A 22042-nucleotide genomic window follows, 5' to 3' on the forward strand; every position below is an offset into this window, starting at 1 on the left:
CTACATATCAGTGTAAGCCTGTATTTTACTTCATAAACTTCAACCAAAACAATATATCGCATCTGTTTGAACGCAGAAGGAGGTATGAGAATCCAGCTGACTTTCATTAAGCCAAGCATTAAAGAAATTTGTAAAAACATAAACAATTCCACTCTTATCAGTAACTTTTTTATTTTGCAAAATATATTTTTCGTGAAAATATCTTAACATTTAATAAGATTGTTATTGTTAAATTACTTACGTATTTTTAAGAGTCTCTATTTTATTTTCTAATACTGTAAATACTGATATAAACCAATTAAACTGGAGTTCTCTGAGGTCTTCAATAATTGTTGGGTGTGAAAAAGGGTCCTGAGACCAAAAAATCTGAGAATCAGCGTGCAAGTGTTAATGCTTAATATTATTCTGCACCAACCAGTATTAGCCAGCAAGGGGCAGCAGAGGCAGCCAAATGAAGGTGTCCCCTTTGCACTTTAGTTGAAGGTATTGAGAGCCTGCCTATTAGGTGTGACCCTCGCACTGAGGTAGAGACACATAAGTAGATCTGCCAAGGAGTTCAGTCCAGCAGGTAACGGACCCTGGTGATCGACAATGGTGGGGCCAAACTAGACAACCCCTCTCACGAGCATTGGGAGGTGCTAGTAAAGGGTAAACTTGGAGTTGCGATCACCGTGATTGCCACTTCAGGGGAGGAAGCCTGCAGGGTCTGGGATCAGAGAGGACCCTGAAGCTTCCCACCCTTTCCGTACTGGAGTCTGACCAGGGATCCAGGAGGAAGAAGGGGGCCAGGTATTATTTTTTTATTCAGTTGACACAGACATTTCCCAGAGCCACCTCCAACCCCTCCACCATGGGAAAGGGGCCACCAAGATTTATGGCTCCCGCCTCATATAGGCTCATTCCTTCCCTTTCAGGTTCCACAGGCGTGATTCTGAGCTTCGCATCTCTCCTCAGGCCCCTGCTCTACCTGGCCTTCTCCCCAGAGAGTAGATCCCTTACCTCCTGCTTCACCGAGGCCTGTAGGCCTGATGTTCCTCACCTGCCCCATCCCCACACTGGTCATCCTGGAGGTGGAAGTGTCGCCTCTCAGTCTCAGATCAGTGCCCTGCCTTTCCATTACACTCACCAGTTACTTCCTCTCTTCCACATGGCTTTAAGTCCCCCTCTAAAATCTTCAGGTCTGTCTATGCCTATGCCTTCCTGAACACACCCCATCTCGTCTGATTTCAGAAGCTAAGCAGGGTGGGGCCTGGTTAGTACTTGGATGGGAGACCACCTAGGAAGACCAGGTGGTGTAGGGTTAAAAATAATAATAATAAAATAAATAAAATCTTCAGGTCTGCCTCATCCTCCAGCTGCCACTGAAGCACACCCTGGGAAAGGCGGTCCACACCAGCTCCAAGTGTACCCCTGCTCCTGCCTCCACTTCTCTTGGCCTTCCCAGCTGTGGACCCCGGGACACTTCAGTCTTGGTACTCCAGCCCTTACTAACCTCTCCGTGCAGCTTCCCTCCTCTCCCCTTCTCTAACCAGTCCTTCTCTGGCTCCTTTCTTGGGTTCCATCCCCTGCCCACCCTCTCCCTGTGGGTTTTCCTGCCTCCTCGCAAGCCCATTCCCTTCCTGGGGCCACTCACCTCTGATCCCAAAAGTGGTCTTGGGCTGTGGCCTCCAGGCCTGGCCCCTCTCCTGAGTTCTAGACCCCTCAAACTCTCTATCTTTCTTACACCATACAGACACAATCAGTAGCTTACCTCTTTTCCCTAAATATTCTATGTTTAGAACCTCATCTGGATTCTCAAAACAGGCCCTCACCAATCTGGTCCCCCTGCCTCAGTCACTTCTCTGAACAGTGACCAGGATCTGGGATCAAAGCAAACCTGACCTTTTTACCCCTGCTTAAACCTCCCAAGGCTCCTCTTTACCCTCAGCACAGAAGCCATTCTCAGTGACAGAGACCTGTGTGACATGACCCCTGCCTACCTTTCCAGCCATGGACCATCCTGACCTTTCTGCCTTGGTACTATGGCACTGACTTTAGTCTACACACACACACACACACACACACACACACCCCATACTACCTCTAGCCTGGCTGACTGAACACCAGATGTCATTTAATCTGCACCACTTTTGAAGGACCACTATTTCATATCCCTTTTGGTCACCAGGAAGCTGAAGGATAGTGGGAAGGTGTCTCAGCCAGGACGTGTGTCTGGTGCCTGAGCCGACAGCGTCCTACATCCAATTTTATCTCCAGTAAATGCAAGTGACTTTGAAACCCCCCCACCCCCCATCCATTCCCCATTCTTGTCCCATCCCACCGTCCTGTAAGGCCAGCCAGGGCTTGGATGCTCACCCTGCCCAGGTGCCCTGGACTCCCTCAGAGCACATCCTTTGGCAATAAATTGGATCACAGCTTCCCCAGTGGTGGGGTGGGTGTGGCCCCAGCCCCTACAGTCCCACTATACATGATTGATGCCACAGGGCCACAGGGGGCACCACAGGTCAGGGAGAAAGACAGGCAGGCAGGATGCCAGTAGAAAGCCCTCTGAGTGTTCATGGGTAGGAGGAATAAGGCTGGATCCAAGCCAAGCCTCCTCCTCCCCTTCACTCTTCCCCCTTTGTTAATGCTCTCATGCCCTCCGAATATAAAGTCCGAAGTCAAAGCCCCACTCAACATGGCCTCTGCCTGCCCTTCCTGCTCCATCTTAATTATCAGACACATGGTGGGACTGACCATGTACCAACACTACCATAAACTTTTCTAGCTTATGAAGTAGGTACTAGCATCATCCCAACTTTACAGGTGAAGAGACTGAGGCACAAAGCAATGACAGTAAAGGTAGAGCCAGGATGTGACCCAGGCCATGAGGGTCCAGTCTGTCGCTCCATTGCATGACCTCAGTTTCTTCCTTTGGCATTCCTGTCCCCTCAAACACACCAAACTTCTCACCAAGCGCCAGCCTGTTCCCACTTTTATACCCTTGCGCTCAGTGTTCCCTCTGCCTAGAAGACTCTTCTCTCCTTATCCTGACAAATTGTGCCAACCCTTAGAGAGCCGATCAAGTGTCACCTTCTCTGTGAAGCTGCCCTCAACCTTGACTTGCCCCGCCCCTCTGCAAACTTCTATGTTCACTGGGTACTCTGCACGCACCACAGCAGAGAGCCCTGGGACTAGGGGCTCCTTGATTGTCTCACCCCTCGATGTCCATTGTTTGTTATAGGACTTTGTTCAGCTCAGGGATTATTGGAAAATATGAGATGACCTGGGGACCAGAGATTCCATCCCTTGCCATCTAGAAGCTTATACTCTGGTGGGGAAACTGACCCACAAACAGCCTAAGATCTGAAGGGCTCCAGTGGAGGCACAAATAGCCTGCAGTGTCACCAGCTCCAACGGACAATGCCGTGCTTCCCACAGGGGAGTCGGGCAGGCTTTCTAGAGAGGTCAACTTGTGTACTGGGTCTTGAAGGATGAAGAAAATTCCAGGGGCTGAGTGGGGCACATGCAGGCAGGAGGGCTGGGGAAAGGCTTCCGGGCTGCCAGAGGCAGACAGGAAGTAAAGCAGGCCATACTGTGAGGGCCAGGAGTTCAGCAGAACCACCGACCCCAGTAGACAGTGTAGGAGGGCAGGGCGGCATCTGCCTGATGCTCCATGGTATCCCCCGCCAGCACCCAGCACAGTGCCTGCATAGTGGGTGCATGGTAAGGATTCGTTGGAAGTCGATCTCATGGGATGTGAAGTCTTATACAATTCAGTGGCTCTGTGAAGAAAGAGAATGCCAAATTCCTAATATAAATGTAGGCACAAAAGTGAACTTTCATTTGGGATGAGAACAGGAAGCCATGTAACAGAACTGAAGCTGCAGTAGCTTTACTGTTAGTCCTCTGGTGAGAATACAAGGAGGGCGGAAGCTTCTCAGAGTGGTGGGGCGCCAGGCTGACAAGACCAGCCTTTTCTGTCAGTCCCCTGGAGGCTCAGGTTCAGAGGTGCCTCTGAGCTCTCAATCACCCTCCCAGACAAGCCACAGTGACCATGCGCCTGTCACGCTTTGCGGGCCTCTCTGGCCACAAAAAGGTCTGATTCTCCCAGGTCAGGAGACTTCCTCTCCCTGGGAGGGTAGCCAGAGGGCAAATGTGGGCTGTCTGAGAACCCTGTGCTGGTCACCTCCTGGAGACCTTGGGCACGCCTCTCGCAGGCCTCAGGGGCCATGGAAGGTCTGTTGTGAAAGCCTCCTTTTCATTCTGGCCGTCTGACCCGCTCAGGGGGCTCTCACAGCAGGGGTGGCAGAAAACTGCTCTCTGAGGGCTTCATTCATCTCCTAATGCTGAAGTCTTACAAGCGCCTGCTGGCACTCTGCTGATTGGGGGTGGGTAGGGACGCACTGCCATGGAGGTGCTCCCTGCCCATGAGGCCAACTAGACATGAAAGATGTAATTACAGAGCCTTCAAACTGAGAGATTCTACACTAAAGACAGGCTTCCTAAGGGAGCCCAGGAAGGTTTCTCAGAGGAGACACTTGATTTGAGAAATAGAGCATTCACTCAACAATTATTTACTGAGCACCTACTATGTGCCAGACTCCAAGGATGGAGCATGAAGAGAACATGCCCCAAAGTTTCTTCCCTGAGTCCAGCAGGGAAGTAGGAATTAACTCAGGAGAGAAGGGGACCACTGGCTCCCAGACAAAGGGAAAAGTAGGAACAACCACGCAGAAAGGAGAAACTGCATCGTGCCTGTGGATGGGGTGGAAAGAAGTTTGGTGTGAGGGGTGAGGGAAGCAACTAGGAGGTGAAGATGATTGGGTCGGCAGAGAGCAATAATGGAGGAGATGGAACACTAGGCTAGGGACTTTAGGACTTGATTATGCTGGCAAATGGGCCCCAGAAGGTTCTAAGCAGAGGGAGAAGTCACAAGGTTTCATAGCACCATTATCAAGCTCAACACATAAAGCAAAATAGCCTTCTGCTAGTCCTGAGGTTGCAGCCACCAGTGGGAGCTTCCTGGGGCTAACCTCCCCACCCGCACCCCTGGGCTTGGCTAGGAAAGGGCAACCCTTCAGCCTCGATTTCAGCCTCCAGCTCAGCCTCTTCCTTGTTCTTCCAACCAACTCAAAGGCTGGTGCTCTCTAAAGAGGAGATGATAGGTCAGAGTTTCTGCGTCCAGGCCTCACTAAGGACTCCAACCCATCATCATGCAGGCCCCACATGATTTGCCTCTTTTGGGCTTTAAATGTTTTCATGCTACCTGGTTTCCCTATAAAGCTCTGTCTTTCCTATGGTAATACCTGGCTTCAAAACTTCCCAGGACATTCCTTCTGACAACCAGTGAGTCTAGACTCAGGGTCTTCAAGACTGGGGCCTTGGCATAACCCTGCTGGGTTCAGGGTCATGAGTAAGACCCCAGCAGAATTCTTGGCCGTTAAAATAAAGTCTGAACTCCCTCCTGCTTGGCTCCACTTGCCTCTCCACACTCTTCTCTTCCCATCAGTTCTGCTGTCCCTTCCCTGGGAGCTCTAGCCACCCTGAATTTGTGTTTTCCAAAAAAGCAAAGCTGCCCCTCACCTCCAGGGTTTTGCCCAGACTGGCCTCTGCCCAGAGCACTGTTCATTCCTGGGGTTCCCTCCTAACCTAGCTAACCCCTACTTTTGGCTTGAGCTTGCCTGTCACTCCCTCAGGGAAGCCTCTTCTAATCCCTCCAGAATAGGCCAGGGGTCCCCAGAAGTTTTCTTTCAAACTTCATGCCTTTGTACATGCTGTTTCCTCTACCAAGAATAGTCTTACCTCCATCCTTTGAAGCCTGATGCCTGCCCAGTCTCTGCTAAGTGGCAGCATCTTTTTGCCTTTTTACAGATGAGCAACCAGAAGCTCAGAGAGGTCCAGTAACCTGTTGAAAGCCACACGGTTTAGTCCTAGAATGCGATAATGATGAGTGGGTAGAATCCTGTGCCAGCTATATGGTCTTGGGAACATCACTTGACCTCTCCATGCTTTGGTGTCCTCATGAGTGAAATGGGGTACCTACTGCATTAGGTTGGTGTGAGGCTTACAGAAAAGCTGTACAGTGTGGCCTCCATTCCTTTGCTCCCCAGGCCATTTAGTGGCTTTCACATGGCCCCAGCAGCACATTCAACATTCACTCCTTAATTCATCAAAACCGTCCAATGCCGGCTTTGTGCCTCGCCCTGTGCTGGGTGCTATAAATCAAACACAGTTCCTGCCCCAAGGCGCTTTGGGAGGGCAGAGTCAGGAGCTGAGGGCTGAAAGTCATTCACACACCTCTCTCTTGACTTCATATTTTTTAAAACTGATAACGATGTTCTTCCTCGCGAACGAGGACTGAAAAGGGGGAGATGCTTATTAAGAAAGACCCGCTTTTTATTTTCAAAAACTTATTTTTCACCGCTTTCTGACATCTGAGTATTGCACAGCATCTAACACCTCCTCGCGCTGAGCCCTAGAAGCTGGGGAGGGAGAGTACTGTGAGAGCTGTTTCTCACCACTCTCGAGGGCTGTGCTATCCCTGAGGATTCCACTACCATGGATAACCCACCTCGCCTCCACCCGGAGGCTTGCCCTAACGCTACCCCTGTTCCTATCCCATGACTCGCCCTCTCCCACACAGGGATTGTCCCCACGCCCCGTTCCCAGACAGACCGGTCCGCTTCACTTCTCCCTCCATCCAGGTCCCCAGGTTAACCTCCCTCCCGCTCGGCTCTTTAAAACCGCACAAGCCGCCTGCACCGCCAGGTACCCAGCCTCACGTGTCCACTGTCGGTCCTGCCCACTCCGAGGTAGAGTTCGCGTTGCGCAGAGCTCCGCTCTTTTCCCACTGTCTCATTGGCTCCTGCTGCCTGACAGCGCGGGGGAGGGAGGGGCCTCTGGAGCGCGCCCCGCCCCTTGCCCCAGGCCCGGGCGAGGGGCGGGGCCCTGAGCTGACTCCGCCCCGTCCGGGCGGGGCGGTGCTGGCCTGCACTCGGGCGCTGGGCGGCGCTGCCTCGGCTCGTCTCGCCTCCGGCCCCGGCCGCAGCTCCTGTGGGGGTAGGCGACGGGAATGACAGAGGCTGGGGTGGCGGCGGCTGCAGCGCGGAGCTGAACGAGCGGCGTGCGAGCTGGGAGAAGAGGAGGAAGTGGAGCTGCGGTCCGGAGCTCCGGAGTCAGCCGCTGCACCGAGGTCCGCCCCATTTTGCAGAGCGAGCGGAGTCCGGACCTAGGAAGACTTCCCCGTCGTGCTCTGGCCCCGGCGGCTCCTCGCTGGCGTCCTGACCTGCCCCGTCTGCCCCGGCCCCGGGTTCCGCGCCCGGACACTCTCAGCCCTGCGGTCCGGGGCACCGTGAACGGGACGCTCGGAGCCCCCGACCCCGGTCCAGTGCACCTGGGCGGGACTCTCCTGGCCCGCCATACGGGTCCAAGGTTGCGGGCTCGTTCCCAGCCTTTCCACAGTGTGTATTGGAGCCCCCAGCCCACCGTCCGGGATTAATGCAGGGTGTCCCCAGGGCCCCGATTGAGAGCTAAGGAGCCCGGACAACCCCCAGACTCTGTTAACCCGAGACCCGGACCTCCAGCTGCCTCCGACACGGTGCTGCTTCGCCCAGGAAGCCCCGGCCCGGGTCCAGCGCCCCGATCCCACGCGGGCTGGACAGTCTGACTGAACCGGACCGAGGTGGTGCTGCGAGCTGAAGTTGCCACCTTCCTGCCGTCCCAGGCGAGGGGCGAGGGGCTTGCCCCGAAGAGAACACGAGCCCTTCTGCCCCGGCGGCTGGCAAGAGCCGAGAGCTGCAGGTGAGAGAGCCCCGGATGCCGAGGTTAGGGCAGCTTCTTGCTGGATCGGGCAGCGCGGGGGCCAGCTGCGAGGGTGTGCTGGGCACTAGCCGAGGCTGAAACTGGCTAGGAGGGGGCGCGGGAAAGTGAGGCAGGGAAAAAACGGACACTCACCGAGCGCCCATTGTGTGCGAGTCCGCGCCCCACCCTTATGCAAGTGGTCCCTCACTAAGGCTCACTAATACTCCGTGAGATAAAAGGTGTCGTGTACTGCTATGGGCGCTTACAGATGTGTAAACTGAGACTCATTGGGGTTGAGTGACCCTGCTCTTTTTACTCTGGGGTGAAATAGGTTGGAGACGGAAAGAAGCAGAAAATGAAGAGTAAAAGAGAGGAAGGCGGAAGAGGTCAAGGTGGGGCCACGGGGGGTATTCTAGAGCTGATCTTGAGGCTGGGGAGGTGGCTTTTCCTGACCTCCTTCTCTCCAACTCTATAGCCATGTCACCTCCCAGGAAAGGTGACCCAAAGTTGAGGGCAGAGGTAGGAAGCTTCCCACTTTCACAGCTCCCCTCTCTATGAGCCCAGGACTGGAGAGCAGCCGCCCTTGGCCCTTGTTTGCCAGGCACCAGGGTCTCTGAGGCACTCTGGAGGTCCTGAGACGCTGCTTATCTGTTGAAGAAACTCACTGTAGACGTCACCAAGTCAGAACCCATCAGAGCTTGAGGAGAAGAGGCCCCTCAGCACTCACCCAGCTCACATCCTTCACATTACTAAGGGGCCTCAGTGGGGAGCTGCCAGTGAGTGGTCCAACCACAAGTGTACTTGAGAAAGCCTTCCCAAACAGCCTTCAAGGTATTCACACCCCCTCCCCAGTTAGCATCTTCTGGGTGGGTAGCTGGGGCTTTCCTCACCCATGATTCGAGGTCAGGGTGACCACATATGAAGCTGTTATAAGAGTCTCTGTGGTTGGTGCTGGGGCGCAAGACATGCCAGCGGCCCCATAGCCTTTGGCCCAGACTAAAGGTTGACTTTAGCCTCTCCTGGGCAGAGGAACCTGCGAGACACCTCTGGCCCAGGAGGGGAGAGCTTGCTCTAGGTTACAAGGTTGGGGCTGCCAGGGCTGGGGGCATAGACCCAGATGTCCGGATTCCCAGGTAGGGGGCTTTTTCTGCTACTTACCACCCTCCAGACCATGCAGGGAGAGAGAGGAGTGTTGCGAAAGAGGTTTTGCCTGAACTTTGTAGGCTCTTGTTCTAGGTGGGGAGGGAGGGGACATGGCCTTGGTCTGAGCCCTGTGGCCTTAGCAGGGACTAGTTAACCCCTGTTGTGCCTGGCTTCCTGGAGTATTGGGGAAACCACCATGGAAAGCCCCTGGGAGGTAAAGGATGGCGGAGAGGTCTGCTGACAGCTAGAAGCTTAGTCTCTGGGGGTGGAGGGATAAGGGAACTGCAAGAGAAGGTGACTGAAGGGTTTGGGATTCCACCTACCCCCTAATCCTTAGCGATTCAAATTCTCATAATAATCCCTGCCTCTAAACAGAGTCCTCTTTGATGAGATAATTTCACACCTGTGATCTCATTTCATAGTATGATGGAAAGAACCTCAAGCATGAGGCAGAACAGTGTTGGGGAGCCACCTGGGACTTCTCAGATGCATTCATGGTGCCCAGCCTCACCTATAAAATGGGGTCAAGGCAGATGTGTGTTATCTGCTCAAATAATAGGGTCATCTTATCCAGCAGACTGTCAAGAGCTAAAAGAGTTATTTGTGTTTGCCAAGACAGGGCTTGTTATTGATGGCTACCTTGTAATGGGAAAGTGAGGTTCAGGGGTGAAACCACCTGCCCAGGGCCTTTGTGTTTGCTTCAGGAACTGTCTGGGTGCCAACTGCATGCCAAGTCCCCAGAAGTTACCCAGATGGAAAAGGCAGTGTGATGACTAGCTCACAATTGGGTGAGCTAAGTGGCATAGGCAGATAATGATGAGACAGACCAGGTGGGCATGAATCTGCTCTACCGCCCACTGGCCATGTGGCCTTGCGCAAATCACTTCACTCCTTGGAGCCCCAGCTTCTCTATAAATTAGAATTCCTCCTTTATGAGGTTGTTGTGAGGACTGAGATATAAATATACAATGGTTGGCCAAATATCTATTTCCTTCCCTATAAGGAAAGGAAGCTTGAATTTTGACTAGAAAATCTGGGAAAATTCTCAGACTTGCCTTAGATTAGGATGCAGACTACTGTTGCAGGCACACACACCTGGGTTTACTCAGCTGGGAATCTTGTGTGGGTCAGACCTGCCCCTCCCCCCCGCCCCGTACCGTGCTACCTTCCTGGTCTCATAGCCCTCTAAAATCTGCTTGAGGACCCTGGCAAGGGGCTCTGGATTCTGACGCCCCAACCCCAGGGCCAGGGTTGCGGGAGCTGGTGTTCATTCACTTTGGCTCATTGTCTGGCTTCCCTAGGGCACAAAGGTGCAGTGAATAATTTATGGGTCTCCTCATGCTGGGAGGCAGGCTCAAGGAAATTGCTCTATGCTTAGCCAGCCGTTGATCCCACCCCCTACCCCCAGGAGGTGGGTAGTTCCTATTAGGGCTATAAGAAGTCTTGGATAAGGTGGTGAGGGAGGAGGACCAGAAAAAGTGAGCTATATTATTAACCCTGGCTCTCTCCCATTGGCGGGCCAGGTGGACCCATAGAAAATAATGGAAACCAAGCTAGCTGAGTTAGGGTCAAGCTGTGGGCCTCTGATTCCAAATAGGTGATGAGATGTGGCAGAGAGAGGCCCCTTGAGGACTGGAATAACCCTGGAAGGCTTCATCAAGGAGGAAAGTGTCCAGGCTAGGGCTGGAGGCAACTTGATGTAGACAGTTAGGGGTCCTGATACCAGTTCCGGGCTGTGCCACTTGCTCACTCTGAGATTATGAGAAAGACACCTAACCCTGCCAGGCCATTTGCTCCTCTACAAAGTGAGGGTAGTTACTGGTGACTGTTGGGTCATAAAACACATGGCGAGATAGGTATTTAGTGAAAGGGTGCTTCAGTGTGAACATGAACCATGGAGTGGGCCTAGAGTTGTAGAGTGGGATGATGTGTCAGCAGAGAACCAGGGAGAACTCTGGGGTAGTGATGCTGGGGTCTGTGGGGTCGGTGAGGGGTGTGAAAGTCAATTCACAGTTCAGAAAATGTCATGGAATGCCCACTCAGAAACCTGCATGGCTCCTTCTTGCCTGTAAGATGGAAACCAGGCCCCTTCGTTGTGTATTTGAGGCCTTGCTCATTATAGCCACTGCATGGACCCCTGGCTAATTGCTCATAAATGTCTCCTAAAAATACCACATGTGGCCCTATTGCTGCCCCTATGCTTATGGGGTTCCTCCTGTCAGAACCACCATCCCTGCCTCTTTTCTGCTCACCTCCCTACCTCTTAAGGCCCAACTCAGTCATTCCCCAAGAAACATTCTTGACTTAACCCTCTGGTCACACCCCCTCTGAATCTTTAACACTTCACAGTAATAGTAATAAATAATATCTGCCATTACATCATATTTTATAGTTCGTAGAATGTATCCACATAGTCATTAATAATATTATGATGATGGTATTAGCAACAACTAAAGCTTTGAGTAGTTATTATGAGCCAGACACTGCTAAGCTCTTTATGGACACTCATTCACAACTCTGGGAGGTAACTGTTGTCATCTCCTAGAAACTGGGGCTCAGAGAGGTACATTGTCTTGCTCACGGTCACACAGCTAGATAATGGGGAGTGAGGAGTGAAGTCTGTGCTCCTCTGACTAAACAGACAGCTTGACAGCTTTTAGAAGTATTCTGTCTCCTCAACTCTGTCTAAGTACCTTGAGAGCATACTTGGCATGTAAAAAACCTAGAAATGAGTCTTCTTAAGGCTTAAAAAAAAAAAGTGTTAGGGTGAGCTCGGGGCCCAGCAAGGAAACCTTGGCTGGGTATCCAGGGCCCTGGGTCCCTATACTGGCTGACTGTGTGACTTGGGGTGAATCAGCCCCCTTCTGTGATCCTGTTTTTTCACAGGTAAGTGAGTGGGGTGGTGTCCAAGCTCCTGGAGCTCCAACTTCTGCAGTGTCCTTTGTGACCCTGTAAGGTAGAGGAGGAGACCACAGCATCAGGGCCAGAGGATGTGGTATGCTGGGCGGCTGTGATTCTTGGCCTAGTTGCTGTCTGGGCCAGCAGGCTCTGTAGTTAGCTGCTGCTTTTTCTGAAGAAGGGCGGTGCCCTGGGTTGCTGGCAGCATGGTCATTAGCTGGGCAGAGTAGACCCTGTGATTGGGAGCCGGCTGGGCCAGGCCAGGTTGGCAGTGCTGGAGGCAGGCTGGCCTGGCCACAGCAGGGTCATTGGCAGGGCAGCTGCTGCTCCTTCCTTTGCAGCCTCCAGGGCGGTGGCAAGTTCCCACTGGGCACCATAGCTTTATAGGCCAAGGCTTGCCTGTCCTCCCGTTGTGGTGGTCGTGGGCGTGGAGCAGTGAGGAATCTAGCCAAGCTTGAAGATGCCTCTTCCTAGAAGCTTCCAGGACTCTTCCCAAGCAGGAGGAATCCAACCTCCTCTGCAGATCCATACCCCTTGCTCGCTGACTATGGTGTGTGAACTGGGGCTGTGTAGGTCTGCTCTCCTTGCCAGCCAAAACTAGATTCTATACCACCAAAGTGCCTGGCAGCACGCCTGGCACAAAGTGGCAACCCCCACAGGAGAGGCAACGTGAGCTGCCCCTTGGGCAAGTCATTCAACCTTTGTACTTGTAAAATGGGGCTGATAATAAGTGCTGTGGGGGTTAAATGGGATGAAGGGAGGGAGGTACTCTGTCAGCCTGAGTCCACATGCCTGTCCTCTTGGTAGCCTCATGAATGAGTGACTCAGTAGGAAGCTGATTAAAGAATCCAGCTTGTGATGCCAGGAAGCAGAGTGTGCCAGGTGGCAGGGAGGACTTACCAGAGGAGGACCCTTTGCTGTCTGGGGAGGACTCTGTCAGACGAGATTTGCATAGCTGCGATTCCTACCACCTTCCCAGTGAGCAGACAGTTGAGAGACATGGAAGGCTTTAAGCTAAGTTCAGAGCAAGGAGTGGGATATCCAGGGACCTGGTTATTCTCAGGCCTTAACAGCAGGAATGACCCATTTGGGAAGAGCCATCTGGGTCCTGCTCAAAATGTAGTGTGATTGGAGATTTTAGTCTGTGGGGGAAGCAGACATAAAATAAGTAAACACACAGATACAAAACTTCCAAATTGTGAAGAGTGAGCTCCTGAGGTGGGGGCGGGCCCCATCATTGTCTGTGGAAGCTGGTGCAGAGTGATGCTCAAATCACAGCCCCAAAGCAAGCACTAGCCGTGTGACTTGGGCAAATTATTTAACCTCTCTGGGCCTCATTTCTCCATCTGTAAAACAGGACAATTACAGCACCTATTTCATAAGGTTGTGATTAAACCGAATTATACATATAAAGCACTCAGAAAAATACCTGGTACTAATAAGCACTCAATGCTTGTTAGCTGTTTTCGGCTGTATCTCCAGCATCTTTCAAAGCGTCTGAAAGAGAACAGGTGCTCGAGAGGGATGTATAGAATGAATCCCGGGGAAAGGGCAGCTGCTTTGTGCAATGAATGAATGGGCGGCCTGGATGGGAGGACATAGAAACAGTGACAACACAAAATGTGACAGAATGGGGGCAGGGAAGGCCAGAGGCTGGGGTTATCCAGTATTGCATAGGGAAGGAGTCAGGAAAGGCCTCCTGGAGGTGGTGCTCCTAGAGCTGAGTTTGAAAGTATCATTTAACACTTGTGTGCGCCCCGGCACTGCCGTGAGGTCAGTGCTGGGAATGAGCTCAGAGGATAGTGGTTCCTGTCTCAGCGTAGCGGACTGGGGTAGAACCTGGGCAGCCCCCAGGTCTGTTGGAGTCCACAAGGCTCCCTCTTCCCAACACCTCACATTGTCTCGCCATCTGTGATATTCTGCTTTGAGGGCACAAGGAAGGCAAGAAGGTAGGTGGGGGAGGAAGTATGAGCTGTGGTCTGAGCATCCCAGCTCTTCCTAGGCCTGGGACCAAATCTCCTACAGAAAAGAATAAACAGGCCTTGCTTGGGAGTTCTTTTATATTCTTGCTCCCAAGGCACACCCACCAGCAGAGGTGGTCTTCCAACATTAATCCCGCAGCTGTTTAGCTTTGAATGAAAAGACTATTTAAAAAAAGTCATGAAGAATTCCTCTCACCCTCCCACCCAGGAGGCTCAAAAAAAAGTTTTCTTCCACTGACGAGGGAGCCAGGACCCCCCAAGTATCTTAAAGGAGGTCACCCCAGAGGTACCCTGAAGTCAGAGTCCCCTTGTGCTGCTTGAACTTGTGGCTAGCTGTAGAGCCTTGAGGATACAACCTTTTCCCTTATATTTTGCCTGTTTCTTTGACCTCTCCTGTAAAATGGGACCAGAGTAGTAAAGCCCTTCTCTCCTTCAGAAGGTGTGGGGTTGGGAAGCTTGTGAGGTAGGAGAGGTTATAGTAGGCATCTGAGCCCATGGCTTTCAAACTTTGCCGTACACATTAGAATCATTTAGGAAACTTTTAAAAGTCCTACCTGGGCCCCACACCACAATCCAGGGAAAGACCCAGGCATCAGTTGTTTTTAAAGCACCCCAGATGATGTCTCAGTGGGCAGTCAAGATTGAGAACCACCAGCTGCCTTTTCGAAGCATGCCTCCTACAGCCTGCCCAGGATGGTACCTGCACAGCTTGTGACAAGGAGCTCATTGCTTCCAGGCTGCTCTGTCCTCTGCGGCACTGTTCTCCCAGGACCTCCCTGCCTAGAGAAATGGGAGTGGAAAAACTTTATAGTCCTGTACACGTGGGTTCCAGCAATCCTCTGCTCTCTGCTTGGGTGTCTTCTCTGAGCCTTGGTGTCCTCATCCGAAAATAGAAATTACAATAATATCTCTCCAGAAGGGCTGCGGAGATCAAGCAAGGCTATGCACAGAAAGTACCTTACAGTGCCTGACATATTTATCAGCAGTGTACAGTAGATGGTCACAGACAGAGGCAGAGCCAGGCTGGCCTCAGACGCTGGACTTCCTTCCCATTGCAGTGCTGTACCTCCTGCCGTCACCACCTGAGGCCAGGTCTCAGAAATGGTGGCTGGTAGGGGGAGAGATCAACACCCAGTCTTGAGGCCCTTCTCTGTCTCCCTTGTCTCTAAGAGATAAGACAAGACAGCAAGCATTTTGTTTTGCTTGGTTTTGTTTTCATGGCCCAAGTGTTTGGCTCTCCTCAACAATGAAGCCTTGTCTGAATCTGCTTGTTTTTCCAACCAGATACCCAATTGCACCGCCCGCTTGGGGCCCTGTCCCACCTGGGAGAACTGAAAAATGTCAGAGTTTTTTTTTTTTTTAATCTAGGGGAGGAGACTGGGGAGACACTGGAGGCCTCTGTCTGGCCCTCACCAATAACTGACCCCACTTAAGTTAGCTGCCTCTGTAGGAAGCTAGTTCACTAAAATTATTTCAAGGTAGTTACCAGGATGAGTTCTGGAGGCAGAAAAACTTTTGTTTGAGTTTTGGCTTTGTTACTTACTGGCAATTTGACCCTGGACAAGTCATTTCAGTTTCTTTAGCACCGGTTTTTTTCTTCTGTAAAATACATATATAGGATGTATTTCCTTGGGTTGTTCTGAGAAGCGAGTAAAGTACTTGGCGCGTAAAGCTCAGTGCCTACCAGATAGTGAGCACTCGGAAACTGTCCCGGATCATCCTCATTAGGCGCTGAACTCTGCGCCTGCCCCTCTCTTTACTGGCCGGGTCCTGTTCCCTGTCCACTCCATGTACTTGGTCAGGCCCAGGCTGAGACAGGGGAGGCCTGGGCATCCCTGCAAACCACATCTGTAATCACTTGTTTCATGTGTATTTAGAGGAGGCCCTGAGGGCATTTGGTGGCTGTGCTTGGCCTCCTCTGCTCTGGCCTGGCTAGAGAGGGTATGTCCACCCAGGGTAAACTGCTCTGCCAATAGGGGTGTAGCAGAGGAACAAAGGAGAGTACAGCACCAGGACTAGCAGCCCCTGAGAGCAGTTATGGCCCAGGCTGAAGCTGCCTAGGGAGGAAGTGGTCACCTCTGTGGACGAGGGCTATGGCCTATAGTAGAGGGAACCAATCAGCTCAGGGGACCTAGCAAGGGAATAAATCCAACTATCTCCTTTCCTCCAGTCTTCCACGGGGGCTTCCCATTAGGTGAACCTATCCCAAAGCCAGAGACAGTGCAGTCCATTGAGATCAACCTCCAGGACCCCAGACAAGTGGGAGAGTGGATCCGGAAAGGCAAGCAGGAGACATTCCTTATTCTGTCATTCAGAAGCCAAGGAGTCCTCAGGATTTACTCTCCTTAGAATGCAGCTTAAGGATCATGTATTGTTCCTTGGGCAAAGGGGGTCTCCACCCCCACCCCAAAGATAAGTCAAAGCATTCTAACCGCCATAGTCCTCTCCAGGAGAGGAGTTCTGGAATACCTTGTCTTTCTATCTCTGCCTCTCCAGAGGTACCTTAGCATCCCTTCGATATTGGTTCCCAGGCACCTACCCACCATTTCCATCGCTTTGTCCAGCTCTGCTCCCACTGGTCCTCAGAGGACCTGGATCTAAATTTTCTCCAGCCTGATCACATGAACAACCTATGTTTCTGTCCCTCTTAAGCATGCAATGTAGAATAGTGGTTAGAACACAGGCTCTGAAACCAGACTTTCTCCTGAAATCCTGACTCTGCCATAATATGGCTGAGAAACTATATAGTGTGCCCCTTAATCTCTCTGTGCCTTGGTTTCCTCATCTTTGAAGTGGAGATAACAGAATACTTCTAGGGTTATTGTGAAGACTGAAAGAGTGACTCCATGTTAGGTGCTTAGGATGGTGCCTGGCAAGCAAGAAGTGCCCAGTAAGTGACAGCCTTCACCATCATCACAAATAATACAGTTAGAGCTCAGAACAAACAGCGTGTGGCTGGACCATCAGTGAAAGGATGGAGACTGTCACTGCTCTCAGTCTAGATTCTGATCCAGTGACAAGGCTGTGACAGCTTCCCACAGCCTTGCTACATTGTGGACACTTACCTGTCAGCCCTTCCACCCCCCACCTCCACCCCCATCCTCTCCTGCAAATCATGTCATGTGAGAAGTGGCCTCTTGCTCTATCAAGCTGCAGTTGCCTCATCTATGAAAGAAAGCAGTTGAACTAGATGTTCCCAAGTTCTTCCCCCAAGTCTATGCTGGGAGCTGGGAAGAAGAGGACTTAGGTTGTTCCTGTGGAGGAGCCCTGGAGGCTGGGGATAGATGGGAGTGGTCAAGGCACAGTCCACTTCTCTTCCTCATGGGCCAGGCTGGGCAGCCCTGAGTAGGATGCAAGCAAAACACAGGAGCTCAGAGGAGAATGAGAGGAATTGAAGAGGCTTCATGGAGAAGGGGGCATTTGAAATTAGTCTTGAAGGTAGGCTAGGACTTTACTGGTCCAAATTGGACAGGAAAGGCATTGTAGAAAGGGGGAAGAGTAAGCATGAGGCAAGGAGGCATGGCTCTAGGGCTGTAGTAGGGAACGGGGCATTCAGCATTTAGGGCGCAGAGCAAGTCCTCGGAGGTAGAGTGATATGGCGGGAAATATGCAGTTTCTAGAATTGGGCTGGCCTGGGTTTGAATCCTGGCTCAGTTTCTTCTTGGTTCTTTGGGCAAGTCGCTTGCCTTCTCTGACCCTCCATTTTCCTATCTGTAGGATGGTAGCAAGCCCTCCTAGGGCTGGGTCCATGACATGCAATGTGCTAAGTGTGTCTGGAGGAGTCAGGCTGCTTCCACCCTGGGGCTACAGAGAAGTCAGGGACCCAAGAAGTCTGCCTTGGTCCACGCCTCCTCCCTCAAATTAGGCTGCAGGTGGCTTGGTGGGTGGCCTTGCCAGGGACAGCTTTGTCTCCAGAGTGGAGCAAAGATCATGGGTAGGCTGGTGTCAGGTGAGCTCAGGTGCCTCGGCCAAGAGCTAGCTCTGGTGTAGCTACCTTATGTTCTCTCCTTAGAGCTGGCCAGCCATCAGCAGCTTGGGGGATCAGCCCTGGGTTCACATCAGCCTCTGATCCCCAGAATAGGCCATGCTGCCCTGAACTCAGGTGGGTCGCAGGAGCCTACGAAGACCAGGTAAGGGGAGTTTGGGGCCAGGCAGGCCATGCAGACATTGCTGGGCCAACACCACAAGGCCCGTGATGTGGGAAATGGAGAGATATATTGGGGCACGCTTCATGGAAAGCCCCTGTGAAGCCCCCACGGAATGATGTGTTGAAGGCAGCTGGGCAGGGCTACCACTGAACATTCCCTCTCCTCCCCCACAGGAATGCTCTGGCATCTCCAGCAGCTCAGCCCTGGGCATCTTAGGAGGAGCCATAAGATGCCTGTGGTGGCTTCTCAGAGGCCTTCCTAAGAAGGGAGCTGTGTGGTCTTCTCAGTCGGTCCTGGCTTTGAAGCCTAGCTCTGCCTTTTTTGAGCAGAGCTTAACACTGGGCAAGTCACTTAACCTCTCTGAGCCTCATTTGCTTCCCTATAAAATGAGGCAGTAACATTTATACCTTCTATGTCTGTTTTGAAGCTAAAAATGACATAATGGATAAGACAGCATCTTGTATTTTAGAGGAGACTCTACAACCACCCCCATCCTCCTCCCTTTCTGTGTGCACTGTTAATTTTTAATGCCACCTCAGGAAGTTCTGTCTTAAGTCTAACTTAAGTCCATTATGCTGCAACCAGAACTGCTTTCCTCTTGTTGACCGAATTCATCCTCTATACATATGTGCTCCATCAGTACCTGTAGTAAGGCAGGGAATGGAGTAACTCGAATGTCCATTTTCACCTTGTGGCTTCAGGTCCCATCTATCAACGGCCAGCACTTCCTGACCAACATGGAGTGGGGGTAGTATGTCATCTTTACTGTTCACACTTGCTTCATCCATGCTCCAAAGGGATGACCCTATGCCAACGGAGAGAGTCCTGGGCTGGGCCTAGAAGGTATGAGTCCCAGCATCCACTTGACCCATGGCTTGCTGTGTGGCCTGAAGCCAGTTAGCAACCTCTCTGAGCCAAGGTAGGCCTGTGAGGATGTCTGTGCCCTGGAGCTCAGTCTCTTCAGTGAAAATGTATTCAGTTCAGCTGGAAGACCCTTTTTCTCCTCCACCTGGGCCCCAGCCAGTCTGGGAAGCCTGCTGCTAGCTGCTGGTGGGAGGAGCTGCGTCCAGCTCATACCAGGGCTTCCATGGGCAGGCAGTGAGTTGGGATTCCTGGTGGGTGAAATAGTGCCTTCCTCAGAACAGGGATTTTGAGAGCCTGGGTCTCCTTCTACCCACCCAGCTAAACTCATCCAACTCAAGGTCAGGTGTGTCCCTCATTGGAGTTCCTCTCTTCCCATGTGAAGTGTGCTTTAATCCCTCATTTTGTGGGTGGGAACCGGGGCCTTGGAGAGATGAGGCGATTGTCCTGAGGTCCCACAGTTGTCAGTGGGGAGTGGTGAGGGAGCCTCCATGGCACCACTGCTAGCCTGTGCCATCTGGGGGTACAAGGGAGCCAGCTGATTATGAGCTGGACAGTTTCTGGTATGGGAGGGGGCCCTATGGGCTGTGGGTGAGATTAACTGGGTCCCTTCGTCCTAGGAAGAAGTTGGCTAAGGAACTCAGGAAATGGAGAGATCAGGAACCCAGGAGTTCTGGGTTGCAGCCAGTTCTGAATGCACCCATGAACTTCAGTGTTTGGTTTCAGGGAGGAATCAAGACTTCTTTCTTGTTGGCTTTGGACACATAATAGTTTACCTTTACAAAGTGTTTTGATATCCATGAACTCACTGAATCTTCATGGCAATCTATGAGAGGCAGCATGGGACTTATTTGGGAGGGCAAGGGGAAGGTGAGCTCTGGAATCGGACAATCTGGAGTTAAGTTCTGGCTCTTATACCAACTCGGCCCTCAGGCAAGTGAGTAACCAGCTGAGCCTCAGTTTGCTCATCTATAAAAGGGACAATCATTCCCTATAACAAATAGCAATTGCTGTCTCTCTGGCTGTGTATTTTAGATGAGATAAGGTCCGTAACTACTGGCCCAGTGCCTGGTACAATGTAGTAGTCTTCTTGATTTTTATTATTAGCCCACTTTACCAATGGGAAGGTGGAGGCTCACAGAAGGAAGATGACTTGCCTGAGGTCATTTAGTAGTTCAACTTGCTCCTCCAGAAATTCTGTCCGTGCCTTTTTTTCTCTAATACCTTCCTCTCTGTCCTTGAGTGACCAAGTGACCCAATACCTCATTTACTCAGTCTTCAGTGCAGAGAGGCCTTGTGCCCCCACCCCCTGCCTAACCACATTTGTCTGGCACACAGTAGGCACTTGAAAAATGTCCTAAAAATAAATAGATAGATGGATAGGCAGATAGACAGACAGATACAGACGGACAGATAAAATGTTTGTCCTATGCATGACTATGTGGATGAGTTGGTGTAAAGATATAAGAAGTATTTTTCCAGACAGCTAAGGCTTATGCCCTTAAGCCTTCCTTCTGCTCACTGTCCCCTTTAAAAACAACCATTTAGAGGATTTGCTTGGAAACCTTGTGAAAAGGTTTGATCATTTCCTTTCCCTGCACAATGCTGACACAGTTAACCTCTCAGGGATGGGCCTTGGGAACACTGACTGCTTTGCTGGGAATGCCGGGACCTGTTGGCCCCCGCAACCTGTGACCCTGGACTGCTGCACCTGTTCAATAGTTTCTGCCTTCGCCGGTTTCTGGCTCTTCTCATCCTGACCCTTCAGTCTGCTGCCCACAGACCTGCCTCCGGCAGCCCAGAACCGATTACTAATTTTTTCTCCCCTCCTGCCTGTGGGTGTGTGTGTGTGTGTGTGTGTGTGTGTGTGTATTTGTGTTCATGTGTCCCTCCTAATCTGCTGCTTCTATGAGTTGGGGACTGGGAGATGGGACAAATGAGCTTGTTAGAATCGATTCATTCATTTATACCTGCTCAACCAGTTTTTGTTGATCCTGGATCTTGCTAGGGATTCATCTACCCATCTACCCACCCACCCATTCTGATCGAGGACCTCTGAAGTGGCTTATGATCAATCAAAACATGATCACCCCCTCCTAGCAGTGCAGGCAGAGGAGTAATGATGTATATAGCAAATGCCAGTACAGGACTTTACAGTTTATAATCTGCCTCTTTGCATCACCGCAATAATTCTTCACAACGGTTCTGAGAATAGCATTATCTCCATTTAGCAGACAATGAAAGCAGAACTCAGCAGGATTTGGTCTCCTACCTAGTGGCCAGTAGTAAGCACCGTATTGCAGTTAGAACTCAGGTCTCCAGCCTGGCCTGTTACCCCTTCTGTTCACCATTTGTGAGCTATATGATGCCTCATTCATTTTCTGTATCTGTCACAAAGGATTGTTATTGGTGGCTTAGATCAGACCTCTGCCTCTGTAAAATGGTCAGTACAAGGAAGTGTGACTTTGGCTGGGTGCCACAAACACCCTTCGGTGCACATACCTTGTCCTGCAGTGGACCTGCGCACACCATCTAGTCCACACTTCTGAGACTGTATTCTGAGGGGCCCTAGTTCCCTGGGATGGTATCGGGTCCTAGGACGCATGGGCATACAGAGTCTGGAAATGCTAGGTTGCATAAGTCACAACAAGACTTCTCAGAGCCTTTAATATATCAGTATAAATTAGGGATCCCCGAAAGGTGGTACAGTGTGCAGCCAGCCAGCCTTTCTTAAGCTTGTTTGAACATGTAACTCCTTTGTCACATAGCGTGGTCTGGGACTAATAGTCTAGAGAAAACATTTTGGGGAGAGCTGATTAGGAAACCCTCGCTTTCCCATTTTGCACACAGAAGCCTCCAGCTAAAGCTTCTTTCTTGCCTAGGGCTCTTTGCATTTTGAGAGGATCATAGGGAGCAGAATTTAGTCCCAGGAAAGAACTGATAATAATGGTGGAGTTTCAGGCAGCTCAGGAAAGTAGAAGGTGGAGATATTTTTATTCTTTCATCCACCAGATGAAGGAAGGGATCTCAGACATCTACTGTGTGTCAGGCACAGAGCCAACATTTGGAAATGCCAAGAGGCATCTGACTAAGAACCTTCCATTTCATTTCCCGTGCCACTAAGGGTGTTTAAAGAAAGACAAATACAAGCCTTAAAAGGAAGAAGTAATTTTTAAAAATTGTTCTGGGTCTTTGTGGTGGGTGGGTGTGCGACACATTTTACTCAGC

General features: G+C 51.3%; 1 protein-coding gene and 1 pseudogene across 4 annotated transcripts in view; both read left to right on the forward strand.

Annotated features, from left to right (window-relative positions):
• The first annotated feature begins 1182 nt into the window (after positions 1 to 1182).
• On the forward strand, positions 1183 to 1301 carry LOC118603523 (annotated as a pseudogene).
• Positions 1302 to 6995: 5694 nt separating this feature from the next.
• The window catches only part of GDPD5 (glycerophosphodiester phosphodiesterase domain containing 5), an 86040-nt gene continuing 70993 nt past the window's right edge, over positions 6996 to 22042 (forward strand). For 3 of the 4 annotated variants that reach the window (XM_016161562.2, XM_016161563.2, XM_036220866.1), the window contains exon 1: positions 6996 to 7782. The gene's annotated coding sequence lies outside the window, so the exon portion shown is untranslated. The remainder of the gene's footprint in view (positions 7783 to 22042) is intronic. The other variant, XM_016161564.2, reaches the window with a different exon arrangement.

The sequence above is a fragment of the Rousettus aegyptiacus genome, unplaced genomic scaffold, assembly GCF_014176215.1.
Source record: "Rousettus aegyptiacus isolate mRouAeg1 unplaced genomic scaffold, mRouAeg1.p scaffold_m13_p_5, whole genome shotgun sequence".
Classification (NCBI taxonomy): Eukaryota; Metazoa; Chordata; class Mammalia; order Chiroptera; family Pteropodidae; genus Rousettus; species Rousettus aegyptiacus.